We start from the raw sequence: 14,047 nt of genomic DNA, 5'->3' as shown, positions 1-14,047 counted from the left end.
AACATGCCATCTTTTTTTACAACCTGAAATAAGAAAGTGTTGGTGCTCTTGGGTGGCATTCCTAAATGAGTCATGCAACGCTCAAGTCCAGCCAAGTGTGATTTCATTAATTTCGTCCGTCCTCGACAACTTTGTTCATCCCCCAGCATTTTATCCTTTTGTTGTTCCTTGCAAACGTTTTGGTTTGGGAATCGAATATACACGTTAGGAGAGGAGAGATCCACGCAGGCTCTGTTTACTTCTCAGAGGCTGTTACTGTCACACCCTGCGATGCACAGGAATCCAGGAAATGATCGCATTTGAACATGTGGCGCTTCTGGCAAGCAAATCATTTCATTATTTAAAACGCAAGAAAAGAGCGTCGCAACATGTTAAGGGAAAACATATGGAATAAAAGCCATTGAGAAGCCGTCGGGATCGCGGCGTCACATCAGAAATTGTCATGTACAAATTGCCATATGGACTTCAGGGGTGTCGCTCAACTCAACAGAAAGAAGCTCTGCTGGTGGACGGAGGGCGAAGGTGTGAAGTGGCGTGCGTGCGTGCGTTCTGAAGGTTAATGCGACGCGGTCAACAGTTCAGTTGTCACTTCACCTTCTCCTCCACACTCCAGGGGTGGGGGACTCCTCCCTGAGAGGGGGGCACTCCAGCAATGAGAGAGAGGAGGAATAAACTCAGCATTTCTAACCATTGGCTCTCTCTCTACTACCCACCCCCCTCCACTCTCTCTCTCTCTCTCTCTCTCTCTCTCTCTCTCTCTCTCACAGGGCTCCCTGATCGGCGGCGACCAGGAGCGGAGGCTGAGGAGGAGGCTGAGGAGGAGGTTGAGGAGGTTGGCTTAACGCGGCTCAGCGCGCTGTCCTGTCGCACCGTCTGAGAAGCTACCCTGAGGTGACTCAAGGCCTGGGTTAGAGGAAGTAATGGGGGTGGGTGGCTGTGGTTGGGACTAAAGGACCAAAGGGAGGTTCCGGGGAGGAGGGGGTTGTAACATTGCAGGTTGCCAGGGATTATGGGAGCCTGCGTGAAGAAGTGAAACTCCCGTGGAAAAGAGGGGGGGGATGAGAACCAAATGGGCGACATGACGGCTGCGCAACGATCACTGCGGCAGTGAGGCAGATCCAGATAGCGCAGTGAAGGCAAACTCACAAACACGGCCGCGTTCTGGCCACATTGGTCGTGCGCTTACGAACAGGTAGCTCCCGTTTAATCCCGTAATTCATCCGGTGCAGTAGGTTATGAACGGCTTCTCAGGGACTGAGAGCTTCAGACGGAGGGATTGAAAATGTTGCTCAAGAGAAGTGAGGAGTGGTGCCGGGCGCAGGCCTCAGAGGGCCGGCAGTGAGTGACGCAGAGCGCCGTGCGGGCCCGAAAGACCCTGGCCTGACGCTCTGGCGCGCTCCGAGGAATTGAGGTGAGTTCACCTTGCAGCTATTTCTTGTCCAGCTGTGGAAATGCCTTTGCGGTGATATTAGGAATATCTAGTCAAGGCGCGGATGAACACGTTGCCTTTATTAAAACCGGGACCGAAAGATGGCGGAGTCGGGATCGACAGTGACATCAAAGTTGGCCGACCCGTCGTTCCAGATTTGGACGCTGAGACTAAGTTGGCGAGACGTGATTAAGATGAAGATTGGAGGACGGGTGTATGGAAATATCAGTCTCTCTATGTACTGTACGCCTCCGAGTGTGTGTGCGCGCGCGCGAGAGCCTGTGTGTGGTTGCGAAGTGAGGCATTACGGCAGCAAATGCCTGAATAATTTACCACTCACATTATTTTCTAATGCCATTCTTTAGAATCTGACTGCGTCACTCTAACAAATGCATGTGTCGGAAAAGTTCAGGGGATTTTGTAGGGCGCCCGCGAACAGTGAGTGATGGCAACCAGCCGATTCGCAGCTCCCTCTTGTCTACCAACAGCTCCATGTGAGCTCCACAGCCAAAAAAAAAAAAAAAAAAAAAACGAACGCCACGGTGAATCGACACAAAGAGGCCACATATTTTATTTATGTGTCAAAAGTGTGGTGGAGGAGGGGGGGCGGGGGGGGGGGGGGGGGGGGGGGGTTAGGGAGGAGGAGGGAGCGGGCCGTATCACTCTATCCGCCCGGTTGATATCATTCCATCCTTGCGGATCAATTCTCCCAGACGGAGGGAGATGAGAAAGGAGCGCGTGCAAGGGGAAGAGGAAGGGGGTCGGGGGGGTAAGAGGAGCTGAAATGGTGGTCGTATTGATTCGCCAAAGAAATACGGCATTGCGTGTTTTGCTTAAACGTCCACATAAACCTGAGCTGTCACTGGTGGGCGGACGCCGCGCTGACGTCCAGGCCACACGGAGCAGCGCTGCCGATCTTTTCCGCTTGGCTCGGGCCGCACGCGCGCTCTGTAACCGTCGACGTCAGGTTTGGAGCGGGCGCACGGGGCCACTTGTTTCTCGTGGGGGGCAACAGAAGAAACGTTATTAGTTTCAGGACAAAAAAAAATAAATGAGAATTGCTCGGCCAGTCGTCTTTTTTTCGTGAGCTTTAATGTACATTTTTTTCCCCCTCTGTCTGCTCTTGAGTTGTGGTTTGGTGAGGCCATGACTCCTTGGTTGCTTCATTACTTACTCACCAACACTGTAAATAATCAAAAGTAGTGAGCATGTCTGGGCAGTGGTGTCATCGGGATTAAGGTCTCGACACCGCGTTGGATTTCTCCTCCACTGAGAAGCAGTGCTGTTGGGATTACTCCTTAAAAGTAATCCAACTACCCATTACCTCTTTTAAAAGTTATCTCGTTACTTCTTTAACTACTTTGTTTCAAAAGATAAAGTAGCAGTTGAGAACGTCTTGTTTCCTGCACATAACGTGCAACAAACCACAGTATTTCTTCCACTTAGACGAGATGAAGTCAAAATAATGTTTCTATGTCTGTATGTATTTCCAGCTACAAGTTTTTGGTGCATCGTTGCACATCGTTGACGTTGCATGCGCGGCTGCATTATCAATCTGCGACATCATTGTTTTTGGTTGTTTTTGTAAATTCCAGGCATTTTTTTGGATAATAAGACAGTTTTAGCTTGCAAAATGTTTTGGAAAAGTAATGGAATTGTTACTTGATAAAGTAATTATGATGCAATTCCCAGTTTTGCCACAGTAATCCCGTTACATTACTCTGTTACTAAAAAAAGTAGTAAAAAAGTAAAGTAGTTTGATTACAGTTGTGGATTACTTAGTAATGGATTACTCGCCAACACTGTTGAGACCCAAAACACTCCCCCCACACACACACACACACACCGCCCAGTGTGGGTTTTAAACAATATGCAGTACATCTGCAGCAACTTAAGCCCAACACATTCCTCCAATGTGAATAACTACAACAACAACCTTGGCAAGAGGGGTAAAGAAAAACACATTGCGTTTATATCAGAACACATTGTGCTCAGATATAACCTAAATGAAGACCACCCACAGCAATCGAGCAGATGATGGTGTCAAAAAAATAAAAGAAAATTAAAAAAAAAAAATAAAAGACCACATTTATGTGCTTAATTAGTTCAAGGAATTTGCCAGCGATTGTATCATGTTAACAGGGGTGGGGGGGCTGATTTTTGACCGGGGGGGGAAGCGCGAGAGAAAAGTTCTCTTCCCTTCTGTGACGGAATTCCTGGCACGGGGACAAGAGGGAGAGGGGGAATGAAATTAAAGAGCAGTTAAAGAAAACCGGAGAAAAGAGCAGAGAGTGTGCACAGGGCCATAAAAGGGATAGTTTAACCATTGATCGAGAGCAGTGGTGGAAATGGCAGCTGTAAATCAATTTTATCTTGGAACGGCTAAAGAGTGTTTTCTAATGAGGTTAATGCCACATAATGGCTAAATTCCTCTGCTTAAAAGATGCCCTCAAGGTGGTGGCGAGAGATAGATGTCGCCGTGGAGAGCTTAACACCTCGCCATTCACCGGCAGGCGGAGGGATGCTTTCCCCTCGCAGGCAGAGTGTATCTTAAATTATGTCAAACCTTTATTCATTCATTAGAAGGTTTCAGGCGCTCATTTTATCATCCGGCGTGCCTTTGTCTAGACAGCTTGCTTCATCAATAGGGAGACACATTTGTGGCTGACACTAGGCATTTAGTAAATTATTTAATCCGTGTTGTCCACTTTCAGCGTGATGAGTTCCTGCCTGGTCGCATTTTGAAAAGAGCGTTTCAATCAGTCGGAAACGACTGTGTCCGTACGCCACTGAATGCCACACTCATCAGCCCCAGCGCCAGGCAGGGGGGGTGGGGTGGGGTGGGGGTGGGGGGGGGGGGGGCTAGCATGGCAACGTGGAAAAGACTGGATCCTGCCGCTGAAAAGGCAAACTGACCCGGCACTAACGGACGATGAATTAAGATGACCTCCAGCAATAGACGGTGTTTATGGAATCCTGTGTCGGGAGGCCCGGAGTTGCGGACAGCGGGATCGCAACAAGTGTTGCATCTGCACGCACATTCGTCCAAGAGTGCGTCTTTGTCCCCGCAAATTAATTATGTGCTTAAATGCCCTCGTACAAGCTGATAGAAGCAATTCATTTGGACGTGGCGCATCCCGAGCCGAAGGAGTGCAACACTGTTGATTAGCACGTCGCTACCCACATCATTAGAAGATGACACAGCTGTACGCTGGAATTAAGTGGGTGGGCAAGTTTAAAAATATACATATAAAATGCTGGCCCGGAGATTGAGCAACAATAATTACACTGTGCAAAGTGCACAGCGTTGGAAAGTCAGCCGACGGTTTTTATTTTTACACTTTTTGCCCACCGGGGCGGCGGCCTTCCGCGCTATCAGTCGAGCGGTCGACCAGAGGAGGATGCACGCGGCGCGAGCTCAAACACCGCAAACTGCGCAGCTACAAAACCGATACGCGCAGGGATTCCCAAAGCATCCAGTATCAACAGTAATCACACGCTAGCTAGCTAGTATATCAGCGGACGTGTTAAAATATTGTATTACAGCAATCTAATTAGGTAGTAATGGAGGCTTGGATGAAGCACCTCTCTGTCTTCAGCTGAAGCAAGCTGAGAAGTCTGCAAGTGGCCACCCAGTCTCCAGCAGGAGGCCGTCGAAAGCGGCGGACATTTGGCAAATGTCCGCAAAGTGATGCGAGTGAAAAAAGTGCAGATGTGCTACCTAGAGGACGTTGGCACATTGAAGGGACTTTAAAGTCTCCAGAATTCCTTTGCAGTGATTTAAAAAAAAAAAAAGAAAACGTAAAAAAAACAAAAAAACAAAGGACGTCTCGTTGAGCTCTCGCCACACCCGGCGTTGATCAGATTAAACAGTACTCATTCGCTAATGGAAGCGTGGTAAACCATGACAGGGCATTTGTATGAAACACAATGAAGATAATGCTCAAGATAACAACGGAGTGCCTTTGCTAAACATTGCTGGGCGTGTGTGAGTGCCTGTGCGCGCGCCTGCTGCCTAAAACTTAAGGAAAGTTCATCTCCACAGACCTCTGGCATTGATCACTGGGGCCCTCAAGCTATTATCATGATCTAATTAGGTTTAACATAAGTCTGTGTCATGGCCCGGTGCAAGGCTGCCTTGTCCCCAATTCCACACTTTCACAGCATCCTCGTGTAAAAATAGCACACATGTGCCACACATACATGCCGTAAATCTATTATCCATCCATTATTGTTATTATTATTGTTATTATTATTATTATTATTATTTACATTTTCTTGAGTTCTACTTAAATGCCAGAGCCCCTGTACGGTTAATGAATAGTAACAGTAATAATAAAGATAAATAAAATACAGCTCCTTGCTTTTAACAGACAATGGGCAAGATTCTCAAAATATGGAGCGGCCATAATCTCCATCACTTCAGTGTCATATGCAGGAAGGTTTTTGCCCGAAAGATATTTTCACAATAACGCCCAGTCTGGTAACCTTCTCCTATTTGCACCCCAGGTGGTTCAATATAACAATGCGCGTGTGGTTGTGTGGCAAGAGCGATCCCGCTATGAGTGCTGCCATGATGGGAAGGCAGTCGTATATATTAAGATATTTATTTGACAGTTGTGGCCACCTGAGTGCCGTGTGTGGCTTTTTTCGTGGCTGATCTGATCATGTATGTAAAGCTCCTGGCTTTTGTCAGGCGGAGTCAAAGTACGTGCGGAAGTCAGCGCAAAGTCTTTGTGGATAAGGTGCAGTTTCTAATGAGGCATATTTGCATCGAAGAGGACGTCATTTTCTCAGTTTTCAATCCTGTCGCTCCCTGCGCTGCATTTTCCGTTTAGGCAAGGTTATTTCATCTTGCCTACTGTTGGAGCACAACAGCTTCGCCTCCATCTTTCCTATTAGTAGCTTCATGGTGCACCACCGCAATACACACAAAGAAGAAAAGAAATGTGACTTAATGTAGGCAGTATTGTTTATGCTGCTGCAGTGCAGTGTGTCTGGGCACCAATGCATACCTGCGCTTCTATGTGTCTTACATATATATATATATATATATATATATATATATATATATGTATATATATTATTATTATTATTTCCCTGATTCAGAGATGCCAGTGGCCATCTCACTGGACTGGACTGGCCTGGGGCCCAGTGCGCGCACACCCATTGGCCCATTATGCTTTCCGAACAGGTGTAACGGAATGCCCCCCCACCCACCCACCCACACGCACATGCCACACACACACACACACACACACACACACACGCACACTCATACACCTACGTGCGCACGCTCGCACAAACAAGCCCTCTGATCAAGCTCAAGAACACAAAAGCTTGCACACAGCCCGAATACTGCCGGCCCTTTTTGGACTCTTCACAAAGCGACTTATTTTTTTTCCCTCTCTCTCAATGTTGTACAATCTCGGCATCCACTACAGTCTTATTATTACAGGCCTGGCCTCGGGAACCTCGCTTCAGCCCCCCATATAAGGCAAGGAAAGTCTTAAAAAAAGGTGTTAAGAGGACTCCCCGCCCTCTCCACCGCTCCTGTGTCCTCTATTGTTATGAATAGTGGCGGTAAGAGAGAAAAGCATATACTCTATTCGAATCTGTTCATGGTTCCTGAAGGACCACTCTCGCCAGACGAGGGCCCTTTTCCTCCCCTCCTCCTTCCCCCTCTTTTGATTGATATGTGAAATCCGTCTCTCCGCGCAGCTCTAAAGGCAGTCCCTGTGTGTGTCTGAAAGGTGCTCATTGTTGAGTCAGGGACCACTTTGTCAAGAAACAATCCTGTTCCCAAGGAAGCCGAGAATGTCTTAAAAAAGATACAGGCTCTTATTGTGTACATTGGGGAACTTTAATTTTGTGTGTGAGGTCATTTTAATCCTGATGAATTTTTATAGTCGCGCTTGTAGTTCAATGGCGAGTCGCCCTAATGCTCCAAAGAGGGAGCGGAATAAAGGAAGAATGGCGGAGAATTAAAAAACCCACCCACGGTCCTGTTGAGGAATCCTGAACTTTAAGTGTCACCAAGTGCGAGGAGGAAGGGTAGAGGCCTTTGTTTGCGGACACATTGGGATGTATTTAGGGCCGACAAAGGGGAGTCGTTGAATGGAGGCTTGATTTCTGCTACAAGGTCTGAAAAATGCACGGCCGAGGTTTAGATTTTCCACGGGATAAGGTCTGTGTACGGGGTAATCTCTCTGAGGCTACAGAGGCTAATGCAGGAGAACCACCCAAGACATTGCCTCTGAACCCATGCCAAAGGGGAAAGGCAACAAGCTTCGTGACACGGCTAATGGTATGACTGAGCTCTCTTAATTGGCATATTGGATTTTTCCAGCCCCGTTTCCCCCCCCCCGCCCCCCCCCCCCTTTATCGCATTTGACCTGACTAAAACTTTGGCGGCGCGAGATTTGTCGCGTCAGAGTCTTGTTTTCGCAGATAATAGATGGGGAAGCTCTCAGACGTCTTCTTTTGTGCAAACTAATGGTGCCGTTTGAGCTGCAGTTTGTCTTTTCATCTAAGCTGCTCGGCGGTTTTGTTGTCTGCTCACCCTTTGGCCTTGTGTAGGTTTAGACTGAAAGTGAGCCTATTAAGCTGATGAGTTGAAAAGTAAACAGAAAGTGGCTGCGACTCGCTCGCTCGCGGGGTTTTTGCACATGTTTCGCAAATTGAGGGGCAAAATAAACAAAACAAACTGTACAATATGTTTTTTTATGTGTGTGTTTTTTTTTTTCCGTCCATAGATCACGATTGCAGACGGCTTGCTGTGGCTAAAGGGAAACTGCATCTTGTTTGAGAAAACGGCGGGGTGAGTCCAAACAGCGTGATTCATAATGGTTATTTATGTACCATGTAGCTGATACTCAGCGGGGGGCAAAGGCATGGGCTTTATTAAGTACATGTCTCTCGGCTTAGCTTCTCCTCAGTCGGGCTTGCAGCCTGTCTGGCTGATGAATATTTCGCACATGGACGCTGGAAATACACCATCTCGATGTTTTTGATCATACTAAAAATAATGAGTGCAGAAGCCAGCGTTCTCATGCAAAGAAATGAGGTGCAATCAAGTGTCTGGGTTTCGCCCGGTCCGGCGGAATGCGCACGGGGGTGGGCGGCCCACCTCTAGTCTGGCGATGGAGCCCTCAGACGCGGCGCGGCAGATTGGTCTTCTCTGCCTTTTTCCTCCGACTGTCCTTTAGCTTTTCCCTCTGCTTTTCCCTCCTCCCTCTGTTCGGAGATGCCCAGATCCAAGTGCGCGCTGGTGCATTACTAAGGACACCTGCTCTGTAGACGCGGCCAGGCAGACCGACCGTGCGCGCCCGTGTGCGTGTGTGTGTGTGTGTGTGTGTGTGTGTGTGTGTGTGTGTGTGCGTGCGTGCGTGTGCGCATGCACGTGTTTTTCGGGCTGGGCCCCGGAAACAGATTCCCATCAAAATTGCCTCAAAGTTAATTTGTCCGTTTCTGCCTCAAACTGCGCACGTGGGCCTTTTTGATTCCCAACCCCCGTGCAACAGGACGGAACAGTGTCCTTCTCAAGGTTTGGTAATAAAATGTTTTCATTTATATATATATACTGTATACATCACATTCTTAGTGATTAGATGCACAACTGCAATATTAGAAAGTGCCACATTTGTTCTATTCATCGAAAAAAAAAGATGCATTTAAAAAAATATATATTTTATATTATATTTTCTTTATTTTCTTAAGCAGCGTGAACCGAAGGAGCTCTTCCAAACCAACAAATATTACTTGTTAAATACTGCACCTTCGAGCAGGATCCTTGGCAAATCCATTCAGACTGACTCACTACGAGAGGAGCCCGCAAATCGACAGGGACTCCCCTTTTTAAAGTGGAGGTTTTGTGGCAGCCTTGTAGTGCGCGCCTTTCATTCGACTTCAAATCTCACTTCAATCTCAATGATCTTATGAGATAAATAACGTTTTTCCGTCAACCAGCTGGGATGACGGCCTCTCAGAAAACCTGCCCTGTGCTGTCATAGCTGTGGAAACACTGTACGTTTATTCTTTCTTTTTTTTCTTTTTTTTTTTTTGTCTCCAGATATCGCGGGCGTTTAACATCTTGCCTGGGAAAAACCTGGCGACGCCTTCATTATAAAACTTGCTTTCAAATCATTCATTTCTGGAGCCGCTTTATTCAGTGGACACCTCCAAAACAAACAAAAGAGAGAAGGAATAAAATCATGAGGTCTCCGACGTAGATTCCATTTTGTAGACGTCCATCGAAAATATAAGAAAACGGAAGAGAACATTGTGTGTATAATAATAAAAAATGTGTCGGCGCACACAATGTGTTCTGTACGCCTGCTCTCTTCCTGCTTCTGCAGCAAGATTAAAGAAAAAGAGGACTCTTAGCAACCCTAAAGCTCTCCACCCCTGGCCTGCACCCCACCGAAACCCTGACCGACGTAAAAAAAAAAAAAAAGAAAAAGGAGGGAAAAAAAGTCTTATTCACTTAGTATGTAGGTCACATTACAGTGATGTCTAGCTATTGGACATGGGCTTAGATAACTGTTTGTCGAGTATTAAATGCTTTCGCTGCCTCAGCAGCCTCTGCCACTGGTATTTCTCACACAGCTGTGCGACTCAAAGGAGACAGCGCCGCAGCAATAAAAAAAAAAAAAAGAAAAAAATAGAATAACAAAAAAAAAAAAAAAATCACCTCACACACATGCGTGCGGGTTTTAACGCTCTTTGTGCAGACCCGAAAACGAAGGGGACTTTTGAACAAAGCGCTGGCTTTCTCCCCGTTAAAGAAGCAGGTTTGGAGAATCAAAAAAAGGAGGGAATGAAATGAGTGTCTGTGAGGGGCCTGTGCAGCAGCGACAGGGAGGCAAACCCATTGACCTAAGGTGCTAACTCAAGCAGATGAATCTTTGCTTTTCTTTCCTCTTATCCCTGTTTGCTTTGGGTGACCTTGCACGCCAGCACTGATGCGGTGTGTTCACATAGCTCGGGCCTAATGGCTTAGATAGGCCCCAGTGTGGCCGCTGTACTTTCCACAGCAAAAACAGCCTTCCGCGCGCGTCTCCTACGTGTCCTCCGGGTTGGCGCGCCCGCCGCTTACCTTGCGGCCGCCAGCAAACCCTCCGATTTGAAAATGGCCAGGTCGAGGTTGCGGGGGCAGAGATGAGGATTGCCTGAGCTTTTATAACCAGCAGGATCCAGGTGAGGAGAGCTTTCTCTTCTCTCCTTTTTGAAGTAAACGGAAAGGCGAGGAAGGAGAGAGGCAGGCATGTCAGTGCTCAGCCACATTTGCCCTTCATTGTTTTTGCAAGAAATGAAAGATTTTTAAAAAGTGTGTGTGTGTGTGAGTCACTCCCCCCTCTCCCTCCACGCGATGAGCCCAGATGGTGATTGATTTTTCTAGTGCTGACATCCCGGCTTGAGAAGCAACCCTCCTTTCTTCACAAACACACACACACACACACACACACACGCACACACGCACACACACGCACACACACACACACACCCTCCTTTGTGCGGAACAAGTGAGGCACACTAACATCCCGGTGCCGTCGTCATCTGTGTCAGTGCCAGCAGCCACCATTGATTGACAAAAGGATGCATGCAAACTAACACACGGGCACGCACACAAACACCGCAGCGCATGCATAGATGTGCAGGTACACACACACAGAGTGTGTATTAAATGATAATAATGAGAATAGAAATAATAAATGATGAAACTGAGATGATAAAATAGAGTCCATTGAACAATATATTGATTTTAACACACGGATGTAGGAGGTACTTATTTGTGTACTTTCAATTTAAGGCCAATGATATAAGTGTCTTTTAAAATTAATGTTCATAAAATACATTTATTACAACAACAAGTTAAAAAAAAGAATAAAAAAAAATTGACAGTCCTGAAACAAAGCATCTCCTGACTGATTGAGGTATTAGTTATAAATGTGGTACTATTAGAGGTTAAGGGACGTCAGGGCTGGACACACTCGAGCATCTATTAGCTTAAAATAGACAGAGATAGAATTAGGGGGGAGGGTCAGGCCAATAAAACAGGTAGTGATTAAAGGGAGCTCGTGGGAATGATGCGAGAGCGTTGTGATGGGGAGATGTGGAGCGATGGGAGGCAGCGAGGGGGTAAAGTGACGGAGAGCCGTGCGCAACAGCAGCCCCATTGAGTTAAAGTGGCTGTGTGGCTAAATGATGTCATTGGCTAACTAGGCGTTCTCAGGCCATTGCCTCTGTTTGCGTGACTAAATACATACAATTAAGGCCCGGGCACTTCTCAATCTCTGTGAACTCATTGTTATCCCCGGGTTCAAGTGCACTGATAATGGGGGCCAGAGGAAAACAGGCGTAGCAGCGCGAGAGACAGAGAGCTGGTGGGTAAAATAGACATCTCATTATTAGTGGCATTCTCTCTCACCCCAGCAGCGCTGCAAAAGCCCTGCTCACTCGTCTGTCCCCTTCTCTGCCTCTTTTCCTTTTTTCTTCCTCCCAATCAGCTATTTTCTCTCCGTCTTCTTTTGCCTTTAACATACTTGCGATAACTTGCAAACGTTTTATTTTTCTCCGCCACCTCTCCTTCTTTCCATTCAAACTGAGGATGAATAGGTTTTCACACAGTGCACTTTTACCAACCTTATAACTGCCTTTGGGTTGGCGGACAATAAGAATGTGCAGGCTGACTCGCACAGCATCATTTTGCTCAAATCAAAATGTACATTTTGTGGTAAACCAACATCCTTTTCTCTATCATTCATTTAAAAAAAAAAAAAGAAAGAAAATAATCACCCAAATTTGAAAATACACAAGCTGCTGGAATTTGCACTTTCACTAATTTCTTGCACACTCAGTCAATCAATCAGTCAATCAAACAATCAATCAATCAAACAATCAATCAATCAATCAAATTTTATTTATATAGCACCTTCCAACAGCCAAAGAGTGAACAATATACTTTCCAGAGTAAAACATAATAAAAAACAATTACTAATAAAACATATTTAAAAGACAGTGATACTGCCAATGTGCAGTTATAAAACGAGAATAAAAAGCAAAATCATTATTAAAAAACATTATTAACACACAAGTGCAAAACCAATAAGCAGCAGTCCAGTCAGTGGCTATGTATAAAATGCCATCCTGAATAAGTGAGTTTTTAACTGAGTCTTCAAAACTGTGAGTTCAGTGTCTCACAGCTCAGTTCAGTCCAGGCCCTGGGATCAAAAATGCATATTTATTAAATATCCTAATTTCCTAAGATTGTTATTATATTTTCTTACATTCTCTCAATGTCTTCAGTACATCTGTCTTTTTCTACATGTACATACTGTACGTCCCAGTTAAAACTTCTTTCATTGTTGAAATTCAAAATATGTCCAAACCCCAGAAAAATAAATAAATTAAATTTGAATTTAGAGGTCAACTCCTCCCATCTTCCTCCTTTACACACATAGACACAAATACACACAGACACAAATACACACTCTCTCTCTCTCACACACACACACACACACACACACAGACACACACACACACCAGATTGAGTGTAATTGTATAAAGCGAGCCTTCCCCGATGGCCCCGACATTTGACAGTGATGCCCTCAAGTCTCATGCAGAGAAAACTCTGTAACTGTAGAACGATTGCTTCTGTCTGTCTTGAGTAACTGGATCACCACGCACGCCGCCCTCCCCCGCTCGCAGGCACTGCACGCACGCGCAGGCGTGCACGCCCGCAGCAGAGAGTCGCCGATATTCCTACGGGCGGGTTCTCAGCAAAACGATAGCGTGAACCTTGGAGCGAAGGAGAGTCAGGCGGCGGAAACGGGACATTGGTGTAAGGAGGCGAGGTGAGTTGGAGGCACATCGGGGAGGGCGAGGCGTTCTCCTTCAGTCGCTGGCGGGGCGGCGGCGGCAGCCTAGGTAAATGGATCTTATTTAGCGACGCGTCAACACATGTAAGGGGGCTTACGGCTCATTACTCTGGGCCCGGTCCTCTCTGCTCGCCCTCTGATGGATGGCAGGGGCTGCTGGGAGGAGGTGAAGTGGGGGTGAGTGGAGGGTGAAAGGGGACGGACGTCAGTCCTCCTTCCTCCCTCCCTCCATCCTTCCCTCCCGCCCTCCCTCCCCCCCTACCCCGAGACTGATATCCACAGAAGGGTCATCAAGTGTAGATACATGGCTTTGCACCAGTGCACTGCAAAACCGAGTATGACGTGATGTATTCAGGAGCTGGAGGAGCTCACCTCCAGCAGCTGAAGCACCGCTACCCTCACGTCAGACCAGACCCCATGCACCAACTCTCATTTAGCCTTTTTTTAAAAAACAAACAAACAAACAAACAAACAAACAAACAAACAAAAACACTTACACTCATAGACATTCATGCGATGAGTTTAGGAAGCTACAAATTGGGCTGTGAGGTCAACTGTCACTAAATAATAAAGGAGATTTCACTTTAAACTGAAACTTAACCTTAAAGTAGAATGAAGAAAATGTAGGTCTACTGTGTATGATAAAAACACACAGCAACACGTGAGACACGGTTCAGATGGACCAAAAAAATACTTCTGTTTGACTTGTTTTCTAACAATAAATCCAGCCGCGACGCTG

At 46.5% G+C, this 14,047-nt stretch overlaps 1 protein-coding gene across 2 annotated transcripts in view; it reads left to right on the top strand.

The window, feature by feature from the left end:
* The first annotated feature begins 751 nt into the window (after positions 1-751).
* Positions 752-14,047, top strand: part of znf536 (zinc finger protein 536) — a 103,189-nt gene continuing 89,893 nt past the window's right edge. For both annotated transcript variants that reach the window (XM_076029871.1, XM_076029713.1), the window contains exons 1-2: positions 752-891; positions 8,185-8,249. The gene's annotated coding sequence lies outside the window, so the exon portion shown is untranslated. The remainder of the gene's footprint in view (positions 892-8,184; positions 8,250-14,047) is intronic.

The sequence above is a fragment of the Nelusetta ayraudi genome, unplaced genomic scaffold (assembly GCF_046127955.1).
Source record: "Nelusetta ayraudi isolate G7.1 ecotype Tasmania unplaced genomic scaffold, CSIRO-AGI_Nayr_v1 ptg000002l, whole genome shotgun sequence".
NCBI classification, from domain to species: domain Eukaryota; kingdom Metazoa; phylum Chordata; class Actinopteri; order Tetraodontiformes; family Monacanthidae; genus Nelusetta; species Nelusetta ayraudi.
This window is presented reverse-complemented; position numbering and strand designations above follow the sequence as displayed.